At 38.3% G+C, this 16,088-nt stretch overlaps 1 pseudogene; it reads left to right on the top strand.

Moving 5' to 3' along the window:
• Positions 1-667: 667 nt before the first annotated feature.
• Positions 668-5,172, top strand: LOC120290112 (annotated as a pseudogene).
• Positions 5,173-16,088: the final 10,916 nt, after the last annotated feature.

Here is a 16,088-nt window from a genome sequence, read left to right as displayed (position 1 = left end):
ATGATTTTGCAGCTACACATGCCCACTTTGAATACCATTGCCCTTGCTTAGAAAGCTCGAGTCTGTAAAGGATTTGGACAAACAGTTCTTTGGCTTTTTTAGCACATTCTCTGGAGTTCTTTATTACTGATGTCTGCCATGGTTGTGTAAGAGTGTATTTTGGTTAACACTGTTTCTTTCTGGATGATGTATTAGTTTATTGGATTTAACCTCTTCATCTGTTATCTCCTCGTGGGCAAATAAACATTTTTTATTTTACATGTAACTTCTTGACAAACTCACTATTTCCCGTGAAAGAGGAAAAGTCTATTGCTGACTTTAGTTGCTGGAAACTTGATTCAGTAAAAATAATTTCCCTTTCAAGCCATGTGATGCTCCAGTTGGCTGGGTATGCACTGACCACCGTTTACTGAAAGTTGCAGGGGAGGGAGTTAGGACATAGGAAAAATGGGGTGCTTGTCGGTAATCTTGTTTAAGCAGCTCTAGCCATAAGAGAAGCATTTCTCTCTGTATCTTAACCTTTCACTCCGCTTTTTCTTTTCCCCTTTGTCTCCATTCTATTTGTCATCCAATCATTTGCTCTCACTAGATTGGTCTAAGATGGAGGACAGAGCAAGAAGTCATATCTGGGAAAGGTACATATTTTGTTCATCTTAATTAGTGTAGTATGACCTTAAATCTCTCTGCAATCATTGAACTTGGTGGAACTATAGGTAAATAGCTTCAGTAGTAGCTGTCGCTTTCCTGCTTCTGGGTGGACTAAAATCATTTCAATGCAGTGGATATCAAATCTATGCCATCTATTGAGGCTCTTGGTCAGTTCTCCTACCAAGTAGATAAGATTACACCACGTTTAATTTAAGTGAATTTGCTCTTGAGAGTTTTCAGCGAAACATTGTTGTTTACCCACCTAAATATTCTTGCAGGAGCTGGTAATTTCTGCTTGATTCGTGTCAGCCTTGTTCCTGTACTCAATGTTGTTGGTGAACAGGTATCTTTGTTAGAATCAATTTGTCAATTGACTGATATCTTAAGATGCTAGATATGGATTCAGTAACTAAAAGTGTTCCTGCATGATGTCCTTAGCATGCTAATCATAGCCTCTATTATACTGTCCCACAGAAAACAAAGCCTACCCAGCATAGTGTTCGAGGTCTTAGAGGACTGGGTTTGACCCCAAATATTCTAGCTTGTAGAAGTGCAAAGGTTTGCCTCATCTATCACGTTTGTACTTTTTTTGATAATTGTGCTGATAGTAGACCAAAGTTGTCAGGTCATCTGTCACAGGCGCTTGTTGAGAATGTTAAAGGAAAGCTCTCTCAATGGTGCCATGTGCCGGTACTTGCTCTTAAATGGTGATAAGCTTTGTTGGCCTTTTTGACTGATCATTAATTATTTCTAAGTGACTTGATTCCAGGTAGAAAACATCATTACTTTGTATGATGTCCCAAACATTTGGCACATTCCTTTGCTGCTAAGAGTAAGTAGTTTAAGAATTTTGAAATTCAAACCATACGCCTTCTATATATATTTCATAGCAAAAGGCTCAACATAGCTTCTTCGTACCTTTTTGCAATCCCTCATAATAGGACCAAAAGGTACATGAAGCAATTCTGAAGGGACTGAACCTTATGGGGTATGTGGTGTGAATCGATTCTCCCTTGCCTTATGTTTTTTCATTCAATAAAGGAATGCTTACTCCTTTGTTCTGCTTTCTTGAGTATCACTCAACATGTTGCCATTTCTTTCCAGCGTTGCAAGGAACCTTGAGTTGGGTGAATGGACTGCTCATACAAAAGTTTATGACCAGTTGTGTGATCCGGCAGTCCTTGAACTTCTTTTTGGTCTGTTTAGGCTTATTTATCCATGTGGTATTAGTTTTGATGCTTTTATTTTGTGCATGTTTCAGGTACGAATTGCTTTGGTAGGAAAATACACAGGGCTGTCAGATTCTTGTCTCTCTGTCTTGAAGGTGAGATTGGATTACTGAAGAGTCATATTTTTGCAGGCATTTTGTTTAATACATCTCTTGGACAATTCTGCAATGCTTGTGATTTGATTACTTGCTTTAATGCCTTTTCCCCTTTTTTGGTTCTTCCTGGTTGGGTTCACATTTTACCAGTCAAGTCCGATGCAGCCACTTTAGTAGTGTGAAGATTACTCCAAACAAGTCTCTTTTTGAAAACAATTATATATTTCATTTGTTTCCATTTCAATATCTTTTAGGAAAATGAAGTTTCTGGAACACCTTCCTGGTTGGCATTTTATCAAAAATATGCTCGCAGAATCTATGTGTGCAGTGTTGTGCTTAGAAGTTGTATTGTAAAAGATTATTATAAGTTATACGGCAGGCTCTTTTACATGCTCCTGTTGCCTGCCAAAGGAAACTTATTGTAGACCAGGTTCCCGTGAGCAACCTGGAGGATATCACTTGGAAAGAGGTGAAGCTGAGCTCATTTCTTATATGACTTATCATTTTTGTTCTGTTGCACGTTGCAAATAGAACTTAGATTGTATGCAGTCAATAGACAATAGTCCTTGACAACAAAGTTTTCCTAGCAGCCACCTGAGGGTTATAGAGATGCATGGAATTCATTGAAGGTACATTTAGTTTTATACTTTAATAGCCTTTTGGCCCAATATGCAGTTTTGATTTCATCGTCTGCTGATACTAGCTAGTTCCATGATTGCAATTGATTGTACAACTGAACTGTTTTTCATGCACAGGGTGCTGATGGAGTGCTGGTTCTGGGAGGGTTTGGTGATAGGGGGGTGCAAGGGAAGATTCTCGCAGCAAAGTATGCAAGGGACATTCTTGGGCATTTGCTTGGGGATGCAAATTGCTGTTATGGAGTTTGCAAGATCTGTGTTGGGTTTGCATGGCGCAAACAGCACAAGACAAAGAATCCTTGTGTCATATTCATGCCAGAGGCATGCAGTACTTCTACAATATTTTACTAAAGATGATGATTATAATTCCTTCTGGCTTAGTAAATTTACTTTTCATTCATTCATGGGCTACATTTATCAGGTTTCAAAGACTCGCATGGGAGGGACGATGCATTTAGGATCAAGGACTTATTTCAGGAACAATGACTGCAAATCTGCAAAGTTGTAAGGAACTGGGGGATTTTGAAGTTTGTTTCATGTTCACGAGTGTTAAATTTGGATAAACAAGTGCTTAAGGCTAAATCTTATTTTATACGGTCGTGTCACAATTACGGGAGATGATGTATCATGAAAATGTTTGATGTATTCATAAATTTTTAATCCTTTAGGTATGGCAATGCAAGGATTTTTGATGAGTGACATCGGCACAGATATGAGGTTGATCCATATCAGCATAAAACTGCTCGTCATATCAGTTCTGAGTAATCTTCTTTTCTTTTGCTTGCTTGGTCATTAACAAGTTTAGTTGATATCACCCAGGTAAATCCTAAGGTTGTACCAGAACTGGAAAAGGCCGGCCTGTGCTTTGTTGGCAGGGATGAAAGTGCACAGCAAATGGAAGTAAGTATTCATGGTACTTACTTGCAAGATCTGAGTGCAAACCCAACACAGCGTGCAAGGGAAGATTCTTGCAGCAAAGTATGCAAGGGAAAATAACATCACATTCTTGGGCATTTGCTTGGGGATGCAAATTGCTGTTATAGAGTTTGCAAGATCCGTGTTGGGTTTGCATGGCGCAAACAGCACAAGACAAAGAATCCTTGTGTCAGATTCATGCCAGAGGCATGCAGTACTTCTACAGTATTTTACTAAAGATGATGATTATTATTCCTTCTGGCTTAGTAAATTTACCCTTCATTCATTCATGGGCTACTTTTGTCAGGTTTCAAAGACTCACATTGGAGGGACAATGCGTTTAGGATCAAGAAGGACTTATTTCAGGAACAATGACTGCAAATCTGCAAAGTTGTAAGGAATTGGGGGTTTTGAAGTTTGTTTCTTGTTCACAAGTGTTAAATTTGTATAAACAAGTGCTTAAGGCTAAATCTTATTTTATATGGTCATGTCACATTTACAGGAGATGATGTATAATGAAAATGTTTGATGTATTCCAAATTTTTTAATCCTTCAGGTATGGGAATGCAAGGTTTTCTGATGAGGGACATCGGCACAGATATGAGGTTAATCCATATCAGCATAAAACTGCTTGTCATCTCGGTCCTGAGTAATCTTCTTTTCTTTTGCTTGCTTGGTCATTAACAAGTTTAGTTGATATCACCCAGGTAAATCCTAAGGTTGTACCAGAACTGGAAAAGGCCGGCCTGTGTTTGGTTGGCAGGGATGAAAGTGCACAGCAAATGGAAGTAAGTATTCATGGTACTTTTATTTTGTTTTCGAATACGACCTAATAATTTGACTTCAGTTGTAGTTTGCTTGTAATAATTGTGGCAGTACCTGATGATTCAGTACTATAAAGTACTTCTCCTTTCTTGTTGATTTCACATTTAATTCTGTACATCAATTGCAGTTCGTGGAACTTCCTGATCATCCGTAATTAATAGGTGTCAGTTCCACCCCGAGTTTAAATCAAGGCCAGGAAAACCTTCTGGTCTCTTTTTAGGGATGCATTGTTGAATATAAAATGTTTCTTGTTGCTCTTCATGCATGTGTTAATGTTTCCATGGTTTTCTACTCATTTGTACATTTGTCATTCGCCCACTGTAACCACTATCTTAGAGAGAAAGTGCCACTTAATTTTGCGGGTGAACTTTCTTGTGCTGATGCAATTTCTCAGAAGCATCCACAATCCATCTGGAATAGTGTTACTGCTCGTGAATTTACTTGATCTGTTCAGTTGTGTTTCCCAGTTGATGGTGTGTCTTTGCCAAGGCAATCTTATTCAGTTTTATTCTGTTGGAAATGGGAAAATTCGTTGGTTCCTTGACCCATTTAGATGGTAGAAGTTCTTACATTACCATTTTGAATATTTAGATTTTCTTAGTCGCCTAATTCTACCATTTCATTTGGCAGAGCCACTAAGATAGAAATCATAATCCAGTTCGCTCTTGTTTGATATTGAGAGCATTTTAGCTTTCTTCTGATTAACCTGCCTTAATGTTTTACCGCTCACTTTCAACTGCAACAGGACTTATAGCAGCTTCATGTGGGCAGCGGGATGGAGTCATGCTAAGGAAGCAAGGCAATCACCAATGGCATGAGTAATGGACCCTCAGTGATGAAAAGTTGCATAAATGGAAATGCATCCAAGTTTTTCAATGGCTCATGTGATGCCATACCTATGAATGGTAATGGGCGTGCACTGTTGATGCATTCTGTAGCAGTCGCACCGAGGGAGTATGGTTGTCTAAAATTATTATAGCTTAATCACCAGTTTAGAGGGATTCGAGTCCATTTGTAAAGCAAACAAGCATAAATACCACCTTCTCGTACGGTTGAGCGAAGAGGCTGGCGAAGTCATAAATTGCCTCTTCATATGATGCACTTGGGATTGCTGGAGAACTCCAGCTTGGAATGCGCTTAAGCTGAGGGATCTTGTGTAATTAGATGGGAATTGGGGCTGAGGACTGCTCAGCATTTTGCTGCCTCCCTGACACATCACACGCAACCGTCAAGGGATTGCACCTGACTTGAAAGCAGAAGTTTTGTTGGCTGATTGTGAGGGTTAACGAAGTTCACATAATACTGCCCGCATATGATGTCGAAGCTTCTGACCACACGGAAAATGAAATGTTTGGTACTTTAGGCTATTTTCAAGGGATTTAATCCCTCCTTTGAGAAAACCCTGAGACTACTTTATTCGTTAATGTCCTTTTTTCCTGGATCCTGACCTGAGAGCTGTAATTCTATGTAGGAATGTTCCGGAATTAATTTACCCTCTCCTGCTCTTAGCTTCATGGATTACCGAATGTTTTCCGGAAGTTCATCTGCTGATGACACGATCAACTTGGGCGGGACTAATGAACTGGATCTTTAAATTTTTATTTTATTCCAGAATTGACGGAATTAAGTGGTTGGCCTGAAACACTTCTATTTATCATAGTTATTGCAATTATATGTTTGTAAACATAATCCCATCAAAGTAAATTACAATTGGGTAGAATGAAATGAGGTGGAGATGGATTTAGCGCCATCATAATGTACACCTGCATATGATTATGTGATTCACAACTCTTGTTCAAATGCACGGTATATCATGCTCGCTTGAGTTGGTTAATCATCAAACTAGTGCACTGAACCAAAAATGCCACTATCGTCACGTTCTACAATATTAGATTACACGATGGTGCACAAATTGAGGAATAAGCATTGTATGGGCAGCTCCTCCAGTAGGCGGTAAAATTCAGTCAAGATGGGTCCCCAGAGCCAACCTTAGTACTGCAGGTGCAAGGGCCTAGTTTGATATGAAAGAGGAAGATGCTTGGATGGTTTTATTGGCTTATAAAGTCATTCTAGTTTACTTCACTGGTTGATACAATCTGCAACCATAGCAGATCTTCTCTAATTATGAGGTAGCAATGCTTCACTTCCACGCTGTTTTGATGGAAATGATCAGTTCTCATTGTCAAAAATTGAAAATATCCGTACGGCACGACATCACAGATGAGAGAAAGGGGAATGTGAGCGCGGATTGACTTGCAAAGTACACTCTTACCTCCAAATTAGTTTTAATTTTTGCAATTCTTCGCCTTATGGTCTTCCAATCAAATGAGCTCACAAATGGTATTGAAATCTATCACTCGTATCACCGTAATTATAGACCTAGAAGCCGGGGCTCCAATCTCGATTACTTGAAATAGCCCTATTCCATTAAAACTTCTGCCTGAACCATCTATGTTCAATTTGCAATTTCCATAAGATTTTGATGACACAATCATGAGGAGGCGCTCCACCGATGGGAATGGGTGTGTCCTCAAAATCCAAGAAAACTGAGAATATGGATGCGCCGCAATTCGAATAAAAATGGGAAGAACAAGAAGAAGTAATTGCAGGACGACTGATGAAGAAGTAGAAAGCGGAAGTTGATGCTCGCTGCCCATGAAGCAAAACTAACACTCTGAGAGAGAGAGAGAGAGAGAGAGAGAGATTACCTTTGGGGTTCAGCAACGTTCAACTCCATAAGCATCCGAGCAAATGCTTTTTAAAATCGCGAGTCGGAATGGCTTCAGGATGTCAAATCAAACTCGCTAAACTCGTTGGAATCGCGAGTTAACTCGCGATCTCATCAAGTTCGTCAAATGCTGGGCCTTTTTTTTCTTCTTCTTCTTCTTCATCCTCGTGGGCTGATCCAGAAAATCCGGCCCACGAAGCCTTTAAACTTTAAAACGGAGCGATGACTTTCAACTTAGCAAGGGAAACTGAGACTTACCGGTTCAAGAATGAACATATATGTTGGGGAAAGCAAGAATCATATAGAGAAAAGAAACGGTCTTTTATCGATCGCTTCGACTCCTCCAGAAGGGTGGCCCCAAGAACAAAATCTTAGTTCAAAAGGGCTTTTAGCTTTGGACGTTTAATTAACTCAACCTTGCTTGAAAAAAATTCAAGAGCACCATCAAGTCTCTCGCCCTCGATATGTACAAGCATAATCGTCACGTGTCACCATCCAAATGGTGAATGTGAAACAAGTATTATGCACTAGCAATGGACTTCATAATGAAAATGATTATTCATCGAATTTATAGTTTACTATTAGAGACGTGTAGAACTTTTTTTTTGTCAGTCCTACTCTATTCCTATTACACTCACTCTTAGACTTTTGCCCTACCTCTTGCAGGGCGTAGGAGTCGAAACCCACTTCTGAAACTTACGCTTTCCCACCCCATCCCCCTGAGAAGGTGGGGATTTGAACTCCTCACCTCTCAATTCCATGTTGGAAAGGTGGCCACTAGGGCGAATCCCAGTGGTTGTGTAGAACTTGTGTAGTCCCTTTTGGCAATTTTGTTGTCTAACTTAAGAGAAATAATAACGTACCATAGCCAAATCATGCCCTTAGAAGCCACGGTTCCCAATTATATGAATGTGGCAAGATAACAATTTAGAACACCTCGGTCGGTGCTCTATAGTACTAAGCAAATAAATTAAAAAAAAATCAACAAAAAAATGTAAACAAAAAAAGGATAATTGCACTAGAAATCTTAAGACTTGTCATGAAAGTGCGATTGAATAATAAAATTAAAAAAAATGTAATCAAACCATTATGTTAGTTTCATTCAATAAAACTAACGGAAAATATAATGTATTTTTTTATATTTTCTTTCTCCTATTTGGTGCCAACAATACTAAAAATGAAACATAAGACTAAAATGTTTTAGTCCAAATAGAATTTTTTTGGCAAAAAATTAATGAAATTAGATTAAAAAATAAAAAGCTATTTTTAAAAAGAGAACATAAAAAGAAAAAATAAATAAAGTACAAGGCCCTCCCAGTTGCTGCTCTACCATCACTAGAAACGATCGATTCATAATAAGTTTATTGGGAAAATGATACTAGAAGTGTCAAAAGTTATTATAGCGCTCACTTTAGTGCCAAGATTTTTTTTTTTCAGATTATTAAGTGTCACTTTTAAATTTAAAAAAAAAAAGATCACGTAAGTGCCACTCTGATTTTGGATCGTTGGAAATCAAATGTGGCTATATTTTATAAATTTCTCAAAACTATGTGGCTCACCAGTGTGCCCAGTCAACATAGAATCCCTAACGACATTGTCCAAAAGTTATAAATTGTGATCAATTGAGTGCTGAATTTTATTTAATGTGATCACTTCACTTCCGGTCATTGTTAAAAAGAGATCATTTTAGTACCAAGTACACCAAGTAGAAATGCTACTTGCTTTGGATTTTTTTTTAAATTTCACGTTACATAAAATTTTTAATTAAAAAAATTCACATATTTTTTGGCCAGAATTTCTTACTATTAGCACTTAAGTGATTTTTCTCTCTCTGAAGTGACACTTACGTTATTCGGCGAAAAATTTTGGCATTAAAGTAAGCGTAGTACACATCTTTTAACACTTCTAGTATTCTTTTGCCTAAGTTTGTTAAATTTATAGCCTATCCATATGAACATATAGCATGCAATATAATTTGAGCAGTTTTGACTCCTAGCTCCATATTGGAGCCACAAGTTGGGGAAAAAGAAACCCAAACCCACCCATGGGCTTAAGGTTTTGCATATCCTATCCTTCCCACAACTTTTTTGGAGAAATTTGTTTAGCGTATCTCATCATTCCGACAACTTTTTTTTTCCAAGAAACTTGTATCTATTTTGCATAACTTTTCGAGAAAAATGTCAAAGAAAACATGATATTTCTCGAAAATTATAGAACCATGCTATGATTAAACTACTATTTCAATTGTCCAAATGACATTTTCATGAGTGAATGAAACATATCGAGATTCATCAGGCTTTTGGACTGTAACATGTTCTTCATGGCAACTCTTCTTGAGCTAACATTTTGAATAAGGCAAATCCATATAGTTACTTGATCTGCAAACTCACTATACTAGTTGTTCGTTGGGAATGTGTTCCCTTTTGAATATCTTCCAACGAAGCGGCAAGTCTTTGGTTTTTGTTATGTGGACCAAGGTCTATGTAGTTTTGAAAAGGAAATAACTAAGGGTGTATTTGTTTATTTGTGTTTCCGTTCCCCAAAACACAAATTTTTGTTCTTTTATTTTGAGGAACAAAAAAACAATAGAAACGTGTTTATTTACACTTTTGCTCCCAAGAACAAATTTGGAACAGAAATAATAAATAAATAAAACTTGTTTCTTGTTTCTCAGAACAGTTCCAAGAAACACTTTTTTTTCTCATTTTCTTCTTCTTTTTTTTTTCTCTTTTTTTCTTCCTTTTGGCCGGTCATCGACCTCAACCATGGCCGACAACCAGCCGTCGAGGGCCAGCGACCTCGCCAAAGCGTTGTCAACCTTCAGGGAGGCTCGGCCTAGCCCAAATCCAACAAGGCCGAGATTGCCCAATCAAGGCGAGGTTGCCGGCCATGCCCGAGGCTGGTGACCGGTCAAAAGGAAGAAAGAAGAAAAAAAAAGGAAAAATATAATAAAAATATCGAAAAATTAAAAGAAACACAAAAATTATACAAGTTACCATACGTGTTTCTATTATTAGAGTATAAATATTTTGCAGTTACCAAACTTGTTCTTATACTCAGAAATTATTCCCTAAAATAGAAACAAAAAAATTATTTCTGTTCAAAAATTATTTCCCGTAACAGAAACGTTACTAAACACACCCTAATTCTACTTTACAAGCAATAAAGAAAATGATAATCAGGAGATAAAAACATGTGATAAAATGTAAATGTGCGATATAAAGAAAAAGACAACCAAAAGACGAGTGTTATTAAGATTGTTGATTTGTCAAAAGGAGCCTTACAACTGTGTCCCTTTGGCCATTTATGGTCTAGTTTATAAGTAACGTTTTTAGTAGTTATTGAATTCAAATTCAAACTTTTTGTGGAGACTTCGGTACCACACCGACCAACACTTTGCACTATCCTTAGCATTATCGGTACCAAGCTCTTGAAATTGCCTCCATCCTTATATTCTTGCTCCGGAACGGTTATTAATACCTAATATTTGGTATCCCTGATGACCAGCGGCTTTGTTACACATTGGACCTAACGGGCTCCCTTTTAGTTCTAGGCCCGCAAGTTGATTTTTTGGTGCCAACAAATGTGCCCTTTAATAGAATTAATAGATAATTCTTTTAACTGGACCGACGATTGTACTCACTAATGCTGATCTCCTGGGCTCTGCAAGACGCCATTTCAGATCCCTCTCTTTTGTCGTCGTCCGACACTTTTTGGGGTTTTAAAAATCCCAATACTCTTCGGATTCGACTTGGTCTTCTCCTTTAAAGCCCTGACCATTTGTTCTTTTGTCTAATTCTTTGACGCCATTGACGCTTACTCCAAGATTCAATTTTTATCCTTCTTCTCCATTATCCTTCATCTTCCGTGCCCCACTCAGGTGCTACCATGTCTTCCAGGAATGATCCTGCTAACTTTATGGTCCGTCTGCAACAGCTTCAGTCACCGGAGTATGCGGATAATGTGTATTTGTCGCTACAAAACCGTATCAAGGATGAAGATGGGAAGATTGTTCTTGGCCCGTGTCTTCAGACACCTGATCCTCTTCCATTCCTCGCCTGCTGCTTCCCCCGACACGTGAAAGAACCTTTTCTATTCCTGAAGGAGTCTTTAGTGGAATATGTTTGGACCTCCTCGTCTCAACGGCTCAGGTATTTTCCTTCTTTTGACCCTGTCTTTTTCAACTGGTACAACGGGCGGAAATCTACCAAGCACGAGTTATGGCATAAGGCCAAAATTGATCAGGCTCTTGAGTTTTGTACCTTTGATTGGGGACTTAATCTAAACTTGGGTAGCTTTGCTAGTTTTTGGTCTCCTTCTACTAACTGTTCTTTCTTCCAAAGGGTTCCATGACGGTGACTCTATTAAATGTTTATGCCATTACTGGTCTAAGTCCCTCTAGTGACGACCCTAGCTTTATCGATTCTTCGACATGCCTGACCTAGGAGAATGTATTAACCTTTCATATGTCCGTTTTCTGAAGACTTATGCTTATCAGACCGGGGATATTGAGGATGAAGAACATATTGCTTTCCTCCTCTACTGGCTGTCCAAGTTTGTCTTTCAGCACTTGTCGCTTCAGGTGGCCAAGAAGCCAAGGGTGGCCATATCGCTATGGATCGTCTTGCCCTAGCTGTGTTGTATTGAGGTTTCGGCTATCCCTCTATCTCCATGGGTGAATCAACTTCAGGAGTCTTCACAGTCCTTTCTGGGTCCTTCAAAGCCTGGGTCAGAATATATTTTTCAACCCTGTTTTTTTATACCAAAGTAGCACTCCGTTCAAGGCACAAGGCTGGGCCATACTTTCATGAAAACCAAGGGGCTCAATTGCCGAGCTTCCGACTGCACGACATCCCAGCAAGGACTACAGCTTTCCAGCATTATCTCCATTGGTTTTATCATGCTTCCTTGAATACAGATGACTTTTGTGTGCTCTGTCGTTCTGACTTTCAAGGTTTTTGCCTTTTCTCAGACTAAAGGCTCCCAAAGGTTCTGGCTATCTGTGCTAGTGGCATTAAACTTAGCATTGAAGTTGTCCCTCAAAGGGAAATTTAAGTTCCGCGCTGGAGCATATTCTCCCCAGTATATTCTCCCCAGTACTGTGCTCGGCAATTCAGTTACTCAGGGTACCCCAATTCTTGCTCCTTATTCCATGAATTTCCTTTTCGACAAGAAGCATCTATTTGTCGTCACCAAGGCATCCAACCCTTTTGCATGCTGTCATATGATCGCTAACAAATTCTTCAGAGATCGCATGTTCGAATCGTTTTCTCTAGTGCTTGATGTCCGCATAAATTTCGTCAATTGGTGGGGAGGCTACCGAGACAATCTCTTTATAATGACTTTGATGTGATCCTCGGCAAGGTCACTTCAAAAAATTCTTTCCTTGAGGATGCCGGGCGTTCATCTAGACCAGGTACTCCCTCTTCTCGCAAATCATCAAAAAGGGCTCTGGATCTGGGTACTTGTTCCTTACTTCTTCGTTTTAATCTTTTGCTTTCATTATACCTTAGGTTCTGAATTTGTCGTTCTCCAGATGATTCTGAACTAGGATGCGTTTAACCAAGCCTGTTTTCGAGATCTTGGGAACACCTTTCTCAATAGCTCACTCGGCTCCTGGTTCACCCTTTCCTGACGCTGCTAAGCCGATGCTGTCGAGCATGGCAAGCCCCATTCCTATCGACGATCTAGCATCACCACGTCAAGTGGCACCGAAGAACCTTTATCGTCCCTACCTTTGGTGATTAGTCCTCCGGGGACCTTAGCTCTTCCACTTACGAAGCTTGCTCCATTATCTTTTGAGGAGGTGAATGACCCTCCTCTGGATTTGGTCATATCTCCGTCTACATCCAGCCTTCCCCATGAACCTATTGATCTCTCTACTTCTCCTACTAATGAACTTGGGTCTAATCCAAGTTCTTCATCAGATCCTGCCTCAACACCATAAGCATGAAGCCGATGCTTTTTAAATCACAAGTCAGAATCACTTTAGGATGTCAAATCAAACTCATTGAACTCATTGAAATCACTACTAATCGATTTATGGTAGATCGATTAGATACCAAATAAAGTATTGGGGAAAATATCTTATTTCTATAAACCATAGATTAAGTGAGTTTAGGGCTTGATTATCACTCTTAACGCTTTTTCGGTACCTTTTCTCTTTTATTTTCAAAAATATTTTTAGGCAGCATGGATTGATTTTAGCCTAGCAAGGAAGTGATCGAGTATGCCATCATTAAACAGATAAATTGCAGAAAATTAAACACCATGAAAAACAATTATTTTTGGATTTTCTTTTATCTTGAAATTGAAACTAGCCTATATGACATGCAAATTCGTCTAACTACATGACCTAATTCTAATGACATGCGATTTCATTTACATGGGAACTGGGTAACACACATGACATATAACATGACTTGAATTACATGACATACACATGATATTTTGGTGTTTTCATTAAAATTCGAAATTAGTTAACGCCCCTAACTAAACTATATAAAGTAAATATTATGCAATCTAGATTGGGCAGTAGATTTTTTTTTATCAAAAGAAAATTGCATTCATTACTCAAAATGATATAAAGATACATAGTTTTCATGGCAAAGTAAAGCAAAACAAAGCATGGATATTGAAAAAACAAAGCCAAATCTAGAAAACAATGAGGATCAATGGAGCACTAGGAAAGTTAAGCCCAAAATATTAACAGATCTATCAAACAAAACTGGCATGTTGGATCTTGTGTCATTATCAATAATGAGCACACGCCGGAAATTCCTTTTCCAATAATTATGACATTACTAATTGGCAATGCACACTTAGGTTCGGCTTCCTCTATATCATCGTTATATGGAGATAACCATAATAGGTTAAACAAACACATATCTAAAAAGTGGATGGGCAAATATTCGTAATTCAATGAGATATCAAAACTCCTATGATTATCATTGGGATTGGAGGTAGAGAACATGTACACAAATAGAGCACAGAGGCATCGGATTTCCAAAAACATATTTATGAGACTTCTAGATTTAGATCGGGAGAGGATAGCATCCACATTTAGAACTTGATTGGGGGAGTTCAAATCCTCAAATTGAGAACAAAATCGAGAGAAGAGAGATCCTAAATCTCAATTGGGAGAGGAAAAAATGCAAGAAAAGAACAATAAAACACAAATAAAATCAATAAAAGAGAGACAAGAGGGTGAGGCTAGCTCAAACCCTCCCTCATGACTGAAAGTTGAAGAAGATGATGGGAAAAGAAATAGAAGAGAGAGAAACGACTTTTTGGCTCCCTTCAAGCATAGGAAGTAGGTTATCATATCTTGCAAAACCATTTTGAACATGCAACATCATCTAAATATGCATGCATTACCTAAAATCCTATCTAGTAAAAAAAAAAAAAAAATTCTTATCCAGAATATGTTCAAATTTAAAAAAAAAAAAAAAAAAAAAAAACTTAGCACGTAATCTGAATCAAACTAGGCAATATCATCTAAAAATACCTATATGCAATATTTTTGTATTTTTCATTCACTAAAAGTAGCAATTCTATCTAATCAAAATTTTAAACATAGCAAAAATCATTTAGGATATCCATCAAGATTCGAATAAAAGATTACGATACCCAAAAAGTAATCCCTCGTCTTGCATCTTAAGTTAACAAATATCGCAATCTTAATAAGTCACTCAAGCACAATAAAAATAAAAAATAAAAATTGACATGTCATCTCACGGTTCAAATTAATGATTATATCGCAATCTTGATAGGCACTTACCCACAATAAAACCAAACATAATCAAAAAAAGATCCGTCATCTCACAACTCAAATTAATGATTATCTCTGACTTTTTGTCAATCGAATCCTATTAGATAATGCCTAAAGCACTCAAGATCACATTAGTTCAAATTAGGAAATAAAATATCAAGTTCAAGATTGAATTAGATAATTACCTAACGCAACCACCTAATTGGACCGACGAACGATGATGGACTGCGACACCCTAGGTATGTCACGTGCTACACGTGTCATATTTAATTAATTTCTTATTGATTTATTTGCAAGTGGAAGCACAATAAAGTAATTAAACAAGTGTCGTAACCTACCCTTTGATGCTAGAAGATATTCCTCTAATGGATAGATTTAGGGGTATTTGCTCATACAACGGTCCGAGCAAATGTCCTCAAAAGAGACAACTTCAAAAGCAATGTCTAGTCGGTGGGCCATGCTTGGTCCATTGTTTACGAACGTGAGTCTCCCAAACTCATACCTTGAGCAACAATAGTTCATTTTAAATATTTAGAAAATCTAAAAACATTATCTATGAGTCGCTACTAGCATCTTTGTTGGAAGCTAGCTAGAAAGCCAATCAATGGTCAGGAGACCTCCCTTGATTTCCATAGAACTAGAGATTTCATAGGTTCAAGGACTTGGGTTATGATAAAAAGTTTAGAGATAAGTGCAATAAAAGTCCTAAAACTTGTTACAAAATGCAATTGAGTCCTAAAATTTGCAAAAAGTGCAATCAAGTCCTAAAACTTGTTAAATTGATTCAATTGAGTTATAAAATTAACACCGTTAGACTCACTTGACGAAAAATGCTGACGTGGCACGTACATGGCATTTTAAATGATTTTTATTTTCCACGTGGATTTTTAAAATTATTTTTTATTCAAAATTAGATTTAAAAACTAAAAAAGAAAAGCTAAAATTTATTTAAAAACTGTTAAAAAAAATGGCAGCTCCTCCACCGCCGCCGCTCATCGCCGGAGGGCGGCAACGATCACCGGCCTTGGGCAAAGGTCTAGCTGTCGCCCCACCAGGGGTGAGGGCCGACGACCTCGCTGGCGCAAGCGAGGGCACCTAGATATGGGCATGCCGACCCTCACGGGGGCAGCAACCTTGCCCAAGGCTGGCAACCATCGCCGACCCTCCAATGATGGGTAGCGGCGGTGGCGGCGGAGGAGCTGCCATTTTATCTTTTCTTTTTTAATAGTATTTTAAATA

Source organism: Eucalyptus grandis, unplaced genomic scaffold (genome assembly GCF_016545825.1).
Source record: "Eucalyptus grandis isolate ANBG69807.140 unplaced genomic scaffold, ASM1654582v1 tig00002652, whole genome shotgun sequence".
Taxonomy (NCBI): domain Eukaryota; kingdom Viridiplantae; phylum Streptophyta; class Magnoliopsida; order Myrtales; family Myrtaceae; genus Eucalyptus; species Eucalyptus grandis.
The sequence above is the reverse complement of the archived record's forward strand: the minus strand, read 5'-3'. Positions and strand labels throughout refer to the sequence as shown.